Source organism: Mobula hypostoma, chromosome 2 (genome assembly GCF_963921235.1).
Source record: "Mobula hypostoma chromosome 2, sMobHyp1.1, whole genome shotgun sequence".
Lineage (NCBI taxonomy): Eukaryota > Metazoa > Chordata > Chondrichthyes > Myliobatiformes > Myliobatidae > Mobula > Mobula hypostoma.
Genome location: NC_086098.1, coordinates 18,573,373 through 18,590,147, shown reverse-complemented (window position 1 = coordinate 18,590,147; position 16,775 = coordinate 18,573,373). Strand labels below are relative to the sequence as shown.

The following is a 16,775-nucleotide window of genomic DNA, read 5'->3' as shown; positions in this document are numbered from 1 at the left end:
TAAGCAAACTAAATAACAACATTTCTGAAAAATCTATCACTTTTATAGATAAGATAAGGGAAATTCCTTGAATAGGAATTAGTTCATAGGTTACACAATTAAAACAATTACATCACGTGGGTAATGTGCTAATACTTAGCCAATGAGAAATGAGAGCAGTGATAATCTGTTAGTTTAGCTGCTATACCGCTTTCTGCCAGTGAGTATGAAAAATACATGAATTTGTTAAAAAGTACAACTCTTAGAAAAAGTATTATTTTTTAAAAAATGGTTTCTAACAGTTTGTTAATCATTACACCGTAAAATAATCATCCTCAGATTGCTCATTGATCTAAAATGATATTGCTGTTCTACAGCTGCTGTTCTTATCCTCAAATAAAAATGAATTATGAATAACAGAGGAATTCTTAGAGCAAAATACTGTGGAGTAACCTACTATTACTAGAATTTTAGCAGAATTAATGTATTAATTTCAATAAGCATTGATCTGCGCTGAGTTCCACATTATGTCTGACAGCACTATTTCATCAAACTGTGATCCATGTTCCAAACATCGGTAAAGTCAGAAAATGAATTACAATGTTAATGTTGGAGTGTTCAATAACAAATATTAGCACCAACACTGAAATGTGCGATAATTAACAGCTCATTTGTGAGCAGGAAGGGTTAAAAAACGTAGGAGACTTTGCAGTACCCTACAACCTCTTCTGGCGCCATAGTTTAGGAAGCTAGCCTGCTATTATAATCTGACTACGGACTAACTATAGAGATGATAGATGTGTCATGTTGTAATCAATAAATGCCAGTCCACTGAGATTGAATCTGAAGACTAGAGAGAGCTTGGAGACTTTTATGTTAGGTTTTTATTGAGGAAGCGTATTTTCTGACTGCAGATGGGTCTCGGATAATGTTATGTTGATCATAGCATTGACTTATAGAGAACACTTAAGTAATATTCCAGCAGCAGGGCCACGGAGGAGAAGTTCATTAATTATGTGCCATGTCATATGACGTGGGTAATCATGGTCTTTTGTCCATGACTGTTCGTGGCAAATTTTTCTACAGAACTGCTTTGCCATTGCCTTCTTCTGGGCAGTGTCTTTACAAGTGGGTGAGCACAGCCATTATGCTGAACAACAAACATTTTGCTTTTTGAATACTTTTGGGTGTATCTTATGGATTTTGAGCTGCTGATCAAGAAAATCACCATGGAATTTCTCCATACTCTTCAGAGATTGTCTGTCTGGTCACATAAACAAGACATGATATGCACCGGCTGCTCAAACGACCATCCACCGTCTGCACCCATGGCTTCACATGACCCTGACTGAGGGGCCAAGCAGATCTCGCCCAAGGGTGTCTGGCAGGTAATGGATGGAAGGTGTGCCTTACACTTCCTTTGGTAGAGACGTATCTCCACCCTGCCACCCAAAAAAGGAATAGTATGCATTTTAAATGTTCCATATACCTTGGTCTGTGATATGAATCTTATTTTTTTCACCAGAGGAAGTGATTGATTAGAAGAGGAAGGTTGTTTCGTGATTAACACATTTTGTTGCACAGACATGGGAGTTTTGTCTCAGCCCTTCTCCCCAGACCGGGGACACCTGGCAGTCAAATGTCCTCAATTCAATCTGTCAAGGGAGTTCTCCATTGTTGTCATGGTAGTGGGTGTCTATTCCACCCTCTAGCTGGCACTGGAGTTGCTGAGCATCGTGATCAACTGTCACGAGACGAAGTACCCTGACGACTTTCTAATCATCATAGGGGCCTTCAGTCAGGCTAGTTTGAAGCAGTTTCTGACAAACCACTATCAGATTAACTCCAGAATCAGAGGAGCCAACACACCCAATCCCATTTTCAGCACCATCAAGAGTGATTATCCTGTCATTCCACACCCAAGCCTGATCTCCTGCCTGTACTTCTACTCCTGCCATATTGGCTGTGGCTGAGACTGAGAACTGCAGCACCAGTGCTGAGAGCTGTGAAGGTATGGTCAAGAGAGGAAGAGGAATTTTCACACGATTGCTTTGAATCAATAGTTGGGACCATATTCATTGATTATCTCTGGATCCGAATTAATATGCAAAAGTTGTTACCATACATCGAGATCTCCTTGGATAAGTGTGTGCCTTTCAGAATATACCATGTTTTCCCAAAGCAGAAACCCTGGATGAGAGCAGGGATTTTGCAGTCTGCTCAGGGCTAGATCTGTGACACTTGAGACTGACAATCCAGAGTCCTGCAAGGGATTCATCTAATTTATGGAACGCCATCGTGAGAGAAAAAAGGCAATTCCACGTGAAGTTAGAGACTTAATCAGATGCACAACATTGTGAACGGGTTTGAATGCCATTACTTTCTATAGGCAAAGCCTAACACCATAAATTGCAGTGAGATTTCTCTTCCAGATAAGCCCCGTGGCCTTTATGCTCACTTTGAAAAGGAGAATAACACTGCCGGCCCCGATAGTGTACCTGGCAGGTACAGAACTCCTGTGCTGATCAACTGGCTGGTGTACTCAAGGATACTTGCAACCTCTCACTACACTTCTCTGAGGTTCCCAACTGCTTCAAAAGGGCACCAATCATCAATGTCCAAAAAGAGCAGGGACAGCTGCCTCAGAGACAAGACATATGTCAGGCAGCTGTTTATCAATGATAGCTTGAAGTTCAATGCCATCATACCATCAATAATAATACCATCATATCAGGCTTCTAAACCCGGACATCGGTACTTTTCACTGTGGTTGGATCGTTGACTTCCTCAATGGGACACCACATTCAATACAGACCCGTCATAACATTTTCTCCTCACTGTCTATTAATGCAGGTGCACCGAGTTCAGAAGTTTAAAGGCCTGAGGGAAGAAACTGTTTCTTGCCCTGACTGTTCTTGTTTTTATGCATCGAAGTCTCCTGCATGATGGGTAGGATACTTGATAATACTAAGGGCCCATCATATGCATCTCTCCTGATAAATGTCCCCAATGAGTGGTAGGGAGACCCCTATGATCCTCTCAGCCATTATCACAGTCCTTCGTAGGGACTTCCGGTCCAACGCCTGACTGCTCCCATACCAAATGCAGATGCAGCTTGTCAGTACGCCCTCCTACACTCTAAAGAGAGAAGCCCTAGCTTTCTCAAACGCTCTTCATAAGATACACTCTTTAATCCTGGCAGCATCCTGGTAAATCTCTTCTGCATCCTCTTTAAACCTTCCACATCCTTTCTACAATGAGGCAACCAGAACTGAACATGATATTGCAAATGTGGTCTAACCAGGAGTTGAAGCATTATTAGTCTGTGGTGCTGGAACACAATCCCTCGACTAATAAAAGCCGACACACAAGGATGTTGCCTGGTCTGGAGGACCTGAGTTATGAGGAAAGATTGAATAGTTTAGGACTATATTCCCTGGAACATGGAAGACTGAGAGGAGATTTGATAGAGTATGAGGGATATAGATAGGCTTTTTCCACTGAGGTTGAGTGGGTCTACAACCGGAGGTCATAGCTTAAGGGTGAGAGGTGAGAGTTTAAGGGGACCATGAGGGGAATCTTTTTCACTCAGAGGATCATGAGAGTGTGGAATAAGCTGCCAGCACAAGTGGTGCATATGAGCTCAATTTCATCATTAAAGAGAGGTACATGGATGGTAGGGATATGGAGGGTTATGGTTCCAGTGCAGGTCGATGGGAGTAGGCAGTTTAAATAGTTTTGAGATGGACTAGATGGAGCGAAGGGCCTGTTTCTGTGCTGTACTTCTCTATGCTTCTATGACACCATATCCCTTCTTAAAAACCCCATCAACTTCCAAAGCAGCTTTGAGGGATCTATGGATCTGGACCTCAGGATCCTTCTGTCCTCCACTAATTTGATGATGCTTGGCCAGAGCTGTTCAGAATCATGTTACAGTTAGTGACTGTTTACCAAAGTACCAGCAGGGATACCCTGCCAGGAATCTTAAGGAAAAGGCATTGGGACATAAGGTCAGTGAGCTATGTGGGAGGAAATGGTGCAAATCAGAGAGGACTCTCCAAAACAATCACATTGTATCTGTTCCATTGTTCAGCATGAGCTTTGGAAGCCAACTATTGTAGAAATTTTATGTGATATTTACATTTCATCTGTTCTTTTCACTGAATAGAACAGTAATTGCTTTTTCTTTACCCATATTCAACTTGTTGCTTTCTTGCCTAGAAGATTGCGAAAAAATAACAAGAAATCTAATAGAAATAACTAAATATAACAAAATCAAGAGTGCAAACAATATCAAAGTCGGTGCTGCCAATCATTACATTTCCAATTACTAGTGACAGAGGAGACATCAGGGGTAAGTTTTTACGCAGAGAGTGGTGAGTGCGTGGAATGAGCTGCTGGTGACGGTGGTGGAGGCAGATATGATAGGGTCTTTTAGGAGGCTCCTGGATAGGTACATGGAACTTAGAAAAATAGAGGGCTATGCGTAACCCTAGGTAATTTCTAAACTAAGTACATGTTCTGCACAAAATTGTGGGCTGCAGGGCCTGTATTGTGCTGTAGGTTTTCTATGTTTCTGTGTTTCTAACTTCCTTAATCCACATGATATTCAAAAGTGGCTAAGTTCACTGAAGAAGGAGATGGCTCAGCCTTGGCAACATCTGGATATTGCACCAAAGCTTTGCATATCAGTCAAAGATAGTCTACCAGTGAGTGATTCCAGTGGAAAAATGTCACAGGCATTACGATATTGCAGAGGATTGTATACCAGTCTCAAGAAGCCAGATAGAGTTGTCATCCTGTGACATTATTGCTCAGGAAACACTATGTGGAAATTACATTATTGAAAGTTATCCAGATGTAAGAGACTCTTTTGATCAAATTGCATTGTGGAGATGTGAGATTTTGATTTCAGTTGAAGTGCATACTTTGGACGTTTTAAGAAACCTGCCATGATTTTCTTAATATGAAATATTCCTTAGAATCAAATGATTACCTGGTGTGCTTGGGGATAATGACCACCCTTACAAAGTCTGGCATTTTGATCTGACTGCAGCACCACATAAGAATGAGTGACTCTAAACTGTCTTCTGAATCCTAAGAATTGATAAAGTATGACTATGACTATGAAGTGGTCAGTCAGGAAGCTGGATATCATCCAGATAGTACAGTTTACTTAATTAGCCTTCAGGCTTCTGAATTCTATCTCTATCACTTCCATCACAACCGTCTGAGGTGTTTCTGGGGAGCATATGTTGTAGAGCAGGGGTCCCCAACCTTTTTTGCACTGCGGTCTAGTTTAATATTGACAATATTCTTGCGGACCGGCCGACCGGGGGGTAGGGTTGCCAACGGACAAGAATAGCAGTCAAATACGTTGTGTTTACCCCGAGAAAGACTACAATGACCATGAAGCCTTGTGCAGGCACCAGTGCGCATGCGTGACCTGCGCATGTGTGTACGTGCCAATTTTTTTCTGCAAATCGTTTTCGGTGATTCTGTCCGGGGCGGGGGGGGGGGGGAGGTTGTTAATCACGACCGGAATATAGGTGATAAGTGGCTAATACACTCAATTTCGTTTCTAAAAGGGTTATCTAACAAATTTAATATTAAACACACAGCACATATTTTCCTCGCATGAATATAGTGGTAAGTTAATTACCAGGGGAGGACGGGGAGCTTGAAGTAAGTGTTGAACGAACTTCCAGTAGAAGTGGCAGAAGCTGGTTCAATATTATCATTTAAAGAAAAATTGGTTAGGTATATGAACAGGAAAGGAATGGAGGGTTGTGGGCTGAGTGCAGGTCGGTGGGACTAGGTGAGAGTAGTGTTCAGCACAGACTAGAAGGGCAGAGATTGCCTGTTTCTGTGCTGTAATGGTTATATGGTTATATAAGTCAATAGCATCATAACATTCTAAGTAATGTTTGGATATTAAACACACAGCACATATTTTCACCGTATGAACATATAAAATCATTGCAACACACCAATATCGCTGAATCAGTGAGATACCTGGGCTTGTTTCCCTGCAACAAGACGGTCCTATCGAGGGGTGATGGGAGACAGCGATACTCAAAGGGGGTTCCTGATGTCCAGTCTATTCCGCAGTGTGGTTTTCATTGCATTCATAGCAGAAAACCCTGCTTCGCAGAAAAATGTTGGAAATGGGAGCAACGTTTTCAGTGCTTTCGTGGCTATCTCAGGATATTTAGCCTTGACTTTGATCCAGAATTCCGGCAGAGATGTTATGTCAGACATACTTTTCAGACCGCCATCATTTGCAAGCTCGAGGAGTGGATCTCCTTCCCGCGCTGACACGGATGACCTCACATGCGTAATGGCTCAACAGTGGCCGTGACAGGGAATGAGAAAAGGTGCCGCTGACTCATATCGCCAAATCATATTGTTTCCTCGCGGCCCGGTAGCACATGCTTTGCGGCCCGGTGGTTGGGGACCGCTGGTGTACAGGATACACAAAACTTCTGTTAAACCTCTCCCGAAGAAAGATAGCAGAAATATTATAGCATGCTACCACATCCCTCCAAATTATATATCGCCCTTCATTTGACACACCACCACTCCATCCTTGAAGGATAACATCCTTCTGTTCATTCCTGAAAACCTTCATGGTGTGATAAGAACTGTTGAATGTTCAACGTAAACTTATCATCAAAGTGTGTATATATCACTATGTATAACCTTGAGATTCATTATTATTTTACCTTGTGGAAGGAAAAAAAAGGTATACAAAGTATTTGTGGAAAGTATATAAGGAACGAAGAATGACAAGTCCAAAGATAGACAAAGCCCATAGGTTGTGGGAACATTTCAATGATGGAGTAAGTGAGGTTGGTTGAAGGTATCTCCTTTGCTTCAAGAGCCTGATGGTTGAGGGGTGATAACAGTTCATGAACCTGGTGGTGCGAGTTCTGAAGATCAACCTTGTTCCTAATGGCAGCAGTGAGAAGAGAGCATGTCCTGGGAGATAGGGGTCCCTGATGATGGATGCTGCCTTCCTGTAAGTGTTTCATGTGGACATGCTCAATGGCGGGGAGTGTTTTACGCTTGACGGATTGGGCAGTATCCACTACTTTTTGCAGAGTTTGCCATTTGAGCACATTAGTGTTTGCATACCGGGCTGTGATGCAACCAGGCAATTTACTCTCCACTACACATCTGTAGAAGTTTGTCAAAGTTTGTGCCAAACCTCCACAAACTCAGGAAGCAGAGGTGTTGCCATGCCTAATTTGTTATTGCAGTTATGTGCTGGGCCCAGGACAGGTCCTCTGAAGTAATAAAACTGGGGAATTTAAACATTGACCATCGGTGTCAAGTGCTGGCAGCAGCCTGAGCCAAAATAAGCAGAGATCTTTCCGTTCAATGTGAGTTAAGCTTGTTTATCATCTGCATCAGAGCTTTTCCTTCAGCAAGTTCAATGTGATGCAGGCTGCTGATATTTTTATTTTGGAACAAAGGCTGCAATGTATTCTTCACGACAGGTATTTGAATACATTCAGGCTGCAGGTGCAAATTTGAAACAGTGAAAAACCCACTCTTGTATTTGTAAGTGAAAGTTGTCTCCATGGGAAATGTGGTGAGCATTGAGACAGAGACAATCCTACAATGGGGAGGTTTTTCCTGTCCGCGCATGTACGTAATGAACTATTGTATTGCTGCACGGTACATTATGCAAAAGAAAAGAAGCACAGCGGACTAATGTACCAATAAATCACAAAGGAAACAGCACTACGTGAATGTACTGGCTCACTTCCATCGGGTCTCCCTGTTGCTGCTAATTTTTTTATTGATTTCATCATTAAGGGCCCATTATGACATTCAACTAATTGAACAATGTCATAATAGAAAATTGTTGTAATTTCTTACATTATAACATGTAATTGCACTCCATTTGTTCACCTTGAGGACCTGCCAAGAAGGTGGATGCTGCTACGCAAATGCAAGGCCTCTTAATTCCAGATGCAGCACTCCGACGGTGTGTCAAAGAAAGCAGTCAAAGTGAGCGAGAGGCATGGTTGCAACTGGGTTGGAGGTCAGAGCTTTGATAAGAAATCTTAATAATTAATGCCTTCTTGCCACACTACAGAGATGTGAATAAATTGGAATGTTCAGAGGATTATGTTTGGATTATAATTTCTTCTGGTGATACACTGTAATGACATTAAAATCTGCATGTTCATACGGTAATGACTGTTTCAACGCACTGTCGGAAGTTTAAAAAAAAACTGACATTTAAGCTTTAATTGTAGAGATAAATCCTGGCACTGTAAAGCAGCAGAAAGTGAATCATAACTTGCTTTTCATTTCTCCACAGGTTTTACTGGAAATAAAAATGAGGGGAAATGTAGGTTGGCTCCAAGCTCTTTACCTGTTCAGTACCATCAAGATCCACCCCACAGGCAGAAGACAAAGCCCAGAAACTAATGAAGCCTAGAGATTAGGTTTCATTTCATGCCAAGAGCAGTTTGCAATGGGTATCGAGGCCTTAGGGCACAACTAAGTAACTTAGCATTGATCTACTTCCTCAGGAAGCTAAAGAAATTTGGCAAATCCCCATCAGCCCTTACAAATTTTTATTGGTGCGCCATAGAAAGCTTTCTATATGGATGCATCACGCCGATATATGGCAACTGCTCTGCACGTGACTGCAAGGAGCTGCAGAGAGTTGTGAGGATAGTTCAACACCTCACGAAGACCAGCCTCCCCTCTGTGAAATCAGTCTGCCTCAGTAAAACAGCCAGCATAATCAAAGACCCCACTCACACCCCCCTCCCGCTAGACTCAAGGACAGTTTCTATCTCACTTTTACAAAACTATTGAATAGTTCCCTTGTATGATAAATTGGATTCTTGACCTTACAATCTACAGTACCTCATTATGATCTTGTACCTTATTGTTTACTTGTACTGCACTTTCTCTGTACTGTTAAGCTTTATTATGCATTGTTGTTGATTTAAGTTGCTCTACCTCAATGCCATGATTTGATCTGTATGAACAGTACGCAAGACGAGCTTTTCACTGTATCTCGGCACATCTGACAATAATAAACCAATTCCATTGATTCTTTGCACGTTGAGCAATGCCCTGTCAGCATGTGTTTAACAGTCAAGATCGATTTCTTGACCTGAACCTGCACAACCAACCCATATCTGAGAATATGAATGTAAATATGTTAGCCACTATACAGGAATAAATAAAGCGCTGTTAGTTTCATTGTGTGTTTTAAAATGGCCAATTAATGTTGTTGCCTTTCAGCAGAACTTTCATGCAACTGAAGAAAAAGATGTTCAGAATCAGGTTTATTAACAATGTTACTTGAAATTTGTTCTTCTACAGCAGCAGTTGAAATAAATAAAATCAAAGACAATAAAATTATTATAAATTACAAAATAAATATTGCAAAAAGAAAGGAATAATGAGCGAGTGTTCATGGATTATTCAGAAATCCGATGGCAGGAAGGATAAGGTGGTTTCTGAATACTTGAGTGTGGGTCTTCAAGCTTCTCTACCATAATGGCAGTAAGGAGAAAAAGGCATATTCTACCTGAGTCGATGAACCCCCGATTAATGGTATTGGTCCATGGCATAAAAAGATTGGGAGTCCCTATTCTAGGTGGTGAGGGTCGCTAATGATGAAGGCCACCTTCTTGAGACACTGCCTCTGAAGGATGTACTTGATGGTGTGGAGAGTCATGCTTGTGATGGGGCTGGCTGAGCGTACAACCCTTTGCAGCCTCTTTCCATCCTGTGCTTTGGAGCCTCAATCAGAATGCTCTCTACGGTACATCTGTAGAAATTTTCAGGAGTCTTTAGTAAGATACCAGATCTTCTCAAACTCTAATGAAGTGGAAACACTGGCATTTCTTCTTTAAGAATGCATCAATGTGTTGGGCACAGCATAGATTCTCTGAGTTATGGACACCCAGGAATTTGAAGCTGCTCACTCTTTCCATTGGTGACCCATCAGTGAGGACTGATGTGTTCTCCCGACTTCCTCTTCCTGAAGTCCTCAATTAATTCCTTGGTCTTGCTAACAAAGAGTGTGAGGTTCTTGTGGCAGCATTCAAACCAGCCAATCTATCTCAATCTGCTTCACCACCTTGTTGCAATCTGCGATTGTATCAACAACAATAATGGTGAATTTATAAGTGCCATTTGAGCTGTGTTTTTTTACGACACAGTCATGCGTGCAGAGAGTGTAGAGGAGTATGCCAAGCTCATGTATTTGAGGTGTGCCTGTGTTGATTGTCATTGAGGAGGAGCTGTTATCACTGACAGTAATCTTCCGAAGAGGAAGTCGAGGATTCAGTTGTAGACGGAGGCACAGATGCCCAGCTTTAGAAGCTTGGGAGATGGTAGTATTGAGCTTCAAGCTGTTATTGATAATAGCAACCTGACATAAGCTATATTATTGTCCAGTTGCTCCACTCACTTGCCCATGCATTGAGATGTTCCTACAAGCAATGATCTCACTTTAAGGAGTCTTTATCTTGTTATCTCATGCTCTTGTTATTTATTACTATTTATTTAAATTTGCATTTGCACAGTTTGAAGTTTTCTGCACTCTGGTTGATCTTTCATTCATCCTGTTACAGTTAATATTCTAAAGATTTGCTGACTATGCCCACAGGAAAATAAATCTCGGGGTTGTATTATGTGATACGTATATACAGTATGGACTTTGTTAATAAAATTTACTTTGAACAAAGCAAAGCAGTGAGCTAGCGAGATTATGTACAGGTCGACCTTCACTAATCCGACTACCTGTAATCCGTTTCCTTCGCTAATCCAACACTGATTATGCTTAATGTGATCCTTCTGTAATTCAGTATTTTCACTAATCTGGCACTCCTCAGGTCCCAATGGTGTCGAATTAGTGAATGTTAGCTATTGATTAATGTGATCCTTCTGTAATTCAGCATTTTCACTAATCCGGCACTCCTCAGGTCCCAATGGTGTCAGATTAGTGAAGGTTGACCTGTACTGATACTACTTGTATATACAGTGAATCTGTTTTTAAAGTAGTCAGCATTATATGGGCCAAGGCAGCTGCAGAGCTCTCTGACTGCTTTGCTATACAGGGTTAAAAAATTTATGTGATAAACAGAATATTAGTGAAATAACTGATAGAAATGGAGTCAGAATTTACCTGAATAAGCAGCAGCTCTTGGGTAAACCACACGATGGCAGTCTTAAACAAGTGTACTCACCCCAAACTGCTCAGCATTAACATCCTTGGAATAAACAAAATTCTCCACTGAGAGTGATAGGTCTCATTACATTGCATGTTTTTGTCTTAATAATAATCAATAACTTTCTAAATAGATTTTAAGCTTACACTAATTCAGTCTTTTCATTGCTCACCATAATCTGTTTTCTTCTCCATCTTCATAGAGAGTGACTTACAGGGCTGGTCTGTGAATCAGGTTCACTATTATTTTCCTTCCTTTTGCTCTTGAAAAATACTGCAGCTGAATTTTCCACTTTAGTTGGAAGACCAACAGCTTTGGAACGCAAAGTCCCGCAATCGTATGTGCTATTCCTCCCTGGTCAGCATCCTGATTCTGTAATCCTACTTGTGGCTCACGTCCCTTTCACCCTTAGCTGCCAAAAATCTATTCATCCCAGAGTTAAGATTCATATTCTTTGCAGTGAAGTGTTTTAAACTTCTATGCCCCATAGCGGTTAGAATAACGCTTTACAGTGCCAGTTGTAATGTCAGCATTCAATTCAATTCCAACAGCTGTCTGTAAGTTCTCCCCTTGGCCGCATGTGACTCCCCTGGGTGCTCCAGTTTCCTCTCTCACCCTGAAAACGTACAGGTTAGGGTTAAGAATTTGTGAGCATGCTATGTTGGAGCCAGAAGCGTGGTGACGTTTGTGCGCTGCCCCGAACACCCAGACTATGTAGGTCTTTGCCGCAAAACAACGCCTTTCACTGTATGTTTTGACGTTTCGTTGTACATGTGACAAATAAAGCTAACTTCTCTCTTTAAGTGCATTTCTTAACTTTTCAAAGACCATATCACTTCCTCTTTGGACAGGAGCAGAATCTTTTTTTTCTCTCTCTCTGACTACCCTCACCCCAATCACACTGAAAATTTTGACTAGCCTATTCTGTAACTTTAACCACACTTTAAGCCCTGAAATCTAGAAGTTGCTCCCTGCCACCATGTTGCTTGCTGTTAAAATAATGCGGTGTGTCACACTGATGCTGTTTGTGAAATTCAGACTAGAGGTGAGAACTTCATGAAACAGCAATGTTGGGCTTCCTGTGTGGCATATTCTGAATCTGGAGTTGTAGGATTTATTGTGAGGTTCCCTGGTGATGTGTGGTGACTGCTTGCCATTGTTATGGTATATCACAGAGGGGGGCAACTTTGCAGCCTGATCTAACCTGTCAGGCACACTGACTAGCAATGTATCTTCCTAACTTCAATATGTTATCAGGAAACTAAACAAATATTGGAGCTAAGACCTTCATGCTCTGTGTTGCTATTTTAATGACATTCCCTCATTTCAGAATTTTTTATTGAGCTATTTTAGAGTAGAGTTATTAGGTGTACAAATTATGGAAATCATGGGAATGAAAATACCTTCATCTTTAAGTATTTGGGCAAAGATCACTGCCCGCCCTTGCAGGTATTGCATGCAGTGGATGGGAGACAACACCTCTGCAACTGTATCCCAGGTTGCTGTCTGCTCCAAGCTTTTGGGAAGCTGATTATTTGCCGTAGGTCTGGAGGGAGTTTTAAAAAATATTTTTATTTATTGAGATACAGGCGGAATAGGCCCTTCTGCTCCGAACCGCGCCACCCAGAGATTCCCAATTTAATTCTAGCCTAATCATGGGACAAGTTACAATGGCAAATTAACCTACTAACTGGTATGTCTTTGGACAGTGAGAGGAAACCAGAGCACGCAGAAGAAACCTGCGTGATGACGTGGAGAACATACAAAGCCTTACATGCAGTGGTGTGAATTGAACCTGGATCACTGATTAACATTGAGCCAATCACTACATTACTGAGCTGCCTCAAAGTTGGGGTGGGGGGTGGAATCAATGAGCTGCTAAAAGTAAGCTGAAGGAGCTGCAATTTAATTATCCTGGGAGGATTAGACCTGAAACCAGACTGAAGCACCAAGTGGTTTACAATTTTCCTGGTTGATGCTCATTCCTATCTTTACTGGTCTCCAGTTAGATTAGATTAGATTAGATTAGATTCTACTTTATTGTCATTGTGCCAAGTACAGATACAAAGCCAATGAAATGCAGTTAACGTCTGACCAGAAATGCAAAGAATAGTGTTATTTACAAAATAACTGCGAATAAAAAGTAAGTGCTACAGCACACAAATATAAAAGTACTGAGACAGTACAATATGGGTGAAATACTGCTTAGCGCTGTGATGTGAGGTTCAGCAGGGTCACAGCCTCAGGGAAGAAGCTCTTCCTGTGCCTGCTGGTGCGGGAATGGAGGCTCCTGTAGCGCCTACCGGATGGGAGGAGAGTAAAAAGTCCATGGTTAGGGTGAGATGCATCCTTGATAATGCTTTTCGCCCTGCCCAGGCAGTGTTCATGGTAGATGTTCTCAATGGTTGGCAATTGGGTGCCGATAATCCGCTGGGCAGTTTTCACTACACACTGGAGTGCTTTGCCGTCCAATACGGGACAATTGCCATACCACACTGAGATGCAGTTGATGAGTATGCTCTCAACGGTACAGCGGTAAAAGTCTGTCAGTATCCTGGGACAGAAGTGAGCTTTCTTGATGCGCCACAGGAAGTAAAGGCGCTGTTGCATCTTTTTGATCAGGATGGAGGAGTTCAGGGACCAGGTGAGATCTTAGGAAATATGGACACCAAGGAATTTGAAACTTGATACAACATGCTCCACTACAGTTCTGTTGATGTAGATGGGGACGTGAGTGTGGCTCCTAGCATGAACTGAAGCCATGTGCTTCCTAGATTAGGAAGTCCCAATGCTAGTCATTCAAACATTGCTGGACTTGAAAAGGCTCTGACAGACCTTGTAGGCAAAAACTCTGGAAGTGTGTGTGACAGTTTAATTTCTCCATAAAAAGTAAGTGCTACAGCACTTACTTTTTATTCGCAGTTATTTTGTAAATAACACTATTCTTTGCATTTCTGGTCAGATATTAACTGCATTTCATTGGCTTTGTATCTGTACTCAACCCAATGACAATAAAGTTTAATCTAATCTAATCTAATTCCTTAATTATTACAACTCAGTGATACACGTTCCTACTTCAAATATTAATTGCCGAAATGCTTAAGTTTATTCAGTCAAAAAGTGATAGAAAACTGCAGATAGCGGAACTTGAAAATAAAAGCAGAAAACACTGGAAATATTCAAAAGATTAGCCAGCAGCTGTGGAGAGAGGGAAAAAAGAATAAATATTTCAGGTCACTAACTTTTCATCAAACCTTTTAGAGTGAGCAAACAATTGGGTTTTCAGTCGCGGAGGAAGGGCAGGGCCAGATGGTAAACATACTGCTGACGCTTGCCTAGGGAAGATGGTGAATATTTGTTAGTTGTAAAATTCCAACAAATAAAGAGAGAAAAAACAAGAAGGCAATAGTGAGATGCAGAACTATTACTAGAAATCCAAACCTAGTCAGGTAGCGTCTGTGGAGAAAAAACAAACTGAGCTGGGGTTATGGCAGGATAAGCTCACAACAGGGCTAGCTAACTCTGGCACAAAAAGAAAAGGCTTCAATCACTACTTGGAAGGAATGTTTGAGTGAAGGTTAAGTTTATTGTCATCTGACTGTATAGGTAGTACTGTGCGAAAGTCCTAGGTACATATTTATAGACAGGGTGCCTAAGATTTTTGCACAGTAAAAATAAACAAATTTCATGGCATATGTGAGTGATGATAAACCGGATTCTGATATGAGTCTCTTTGTGGACTGAGAGTGGGAAGGGGGCAGGGAGGGGGGAATCATGGTTAGGAAAAGAGGAAGGGAGAGGGAAGGGAGCAGGAAACACCAGAGAGACATTCTGTAATGATTAATAATCCAATTGTTTGGAATCAAATTATATAAAAAATATAATTCTAAATGCATATCATGAAATGCAGCACAGGTAAGCAGTAATCAATACAGTAAACAGCCTGTTGACCTAGTGACAGGAACATAGTGGTGGCAGGGTATTCATTACTGTCACAACCTGAGGGAAGAAGCTGTTACCCAGTCTGGCAGTCCTAGTCCTGATACTTCTGTGCCTCCTTCCTGATGGTAGTGGGTCAAAGAGTTTGTGGGATGGGTGGTGGAGATCCTCAACATGGCTTTGGGCTTTCCATCTACAGTGCTCCTGGTACATGTCATAAATGGGAGAGGGAGACCCTGATGAACCTCTTGGTAGTTGGTATTGTCCTCTGTCGGGTCTTGTGGTCTGATGCCTTGCAGCTTCTGCACCTCACAATGACATAGCCAGACAGGACCACTCTCGATGGTGCTCCTGTAGAAAGTTGTTAGAATGGAGCACACCTCAATCTCCTCAAAGTGTAGATGTTGCTGTTCCTTCTTGACTAAGTATAGATACTGCTGCATCTTAGCACAACAATAATCCTTTGGTGTGCCACTCCATGCCAAACAATTTGTACATGTGCACCAATCCCATTTGATGCATTGATGCAGGATTTTGACCCAAAACATTAACAATTCCTTTCTCCAGTGCTGCTCGACCCATTGATTTCCTCCAGGATATCATTGTTCCAGCTTCCAGCATCTGCGCTCTGTTGTGTCTCCTTAGGTCTTTCTATGCATTGCCTATACAAATACCTGTCTATCTCCTACACATAAAGATTGCATCTGTTCCAATATCCCCTCATTCCAGATACCAAAAGTTCAAAGTAGATATATATCACTATATGCAAGCCGGAGATTCATTTTCTTGTGGGAATAGTCAATAAATCCAATAACCATAAAAGACTGCACCAACTGCTCTCTGTCACTCTGTGTGAAAAATTGTTTTCTTCAGAGCACTTAATAATCTGCTTTTCACCTTAAACTTGTGCCCACTTGCTTTTAATGCTGAGGGAAATGATTCAGACTGTCTACCCCACCCACGTCTCTCTTAATTTTGTACAGTATACGTCTGTAGAAAATTTCCAGTCTTTGGTGACGTACAGAATCTCCTCAAACACCTAAGGAAGTGTCGCCATTGGCATGCCTTTGCGATGGGGTGGCAGGGTAACGTAGTGGTTAGCACAGCACTTTACAGTAACAGGGACCTGAGTTCATTTCCTGCACATTCTCCCTGTGACTGCGTGCGTTTCCTTGGGGTGTTTCTGTTTGCTCCCACTGTCCAAAGATGTACCGGCTGGTAGGTTAATTGGTCTTTGTGAATAATCATTAGGGTTAAATCAGGGGCCGGAAGGGCCTTTTCTGTGCTGTATCTCAATAAGCAAACAATAAAAATAAATATGCTGGGCCCAGGGTAGATCTTCTGAGATGTTGATACCCAGGGTAGATCTTCTGAGATGTTGATACCCAGGGTCTTGAAGTTGCTCACCCTTTCCACCACTGACTGCTGAACGAGTATTGGTGTGTGTTCTAAGCACGAGATTCTGCAGCTGTCTTGGGCTGTTTTGACCCTGCTGAAGGGACTCGGCTCAAAATGTCAACTGTTTATTTGTTTCCATAGATACTGCTTGCCTGCTGAGTTCCTCCAGTATTTTGTTGGAGTCGCTTCTCCCAAGTTCCCTGACCTGAAGGCGGCAATCAATTCCTTGGTGTTGCTGACGTAGAG

General features: G+C 41.8%; 1 protein-coding gene across 4 annotated transcripts in view; it reads left to right on the top strand.

The window, feature by feature from the left end:
* cep85l (centrosomal protein 85, like) overlaps positions 1-16,775 on the top strand; it is a 348,511-nt gene that overhangs the window by 131,291 nt on the left and 200,445 nt on the right. The gene's annotated exons all lie outside the window — the stretch shown is intronic.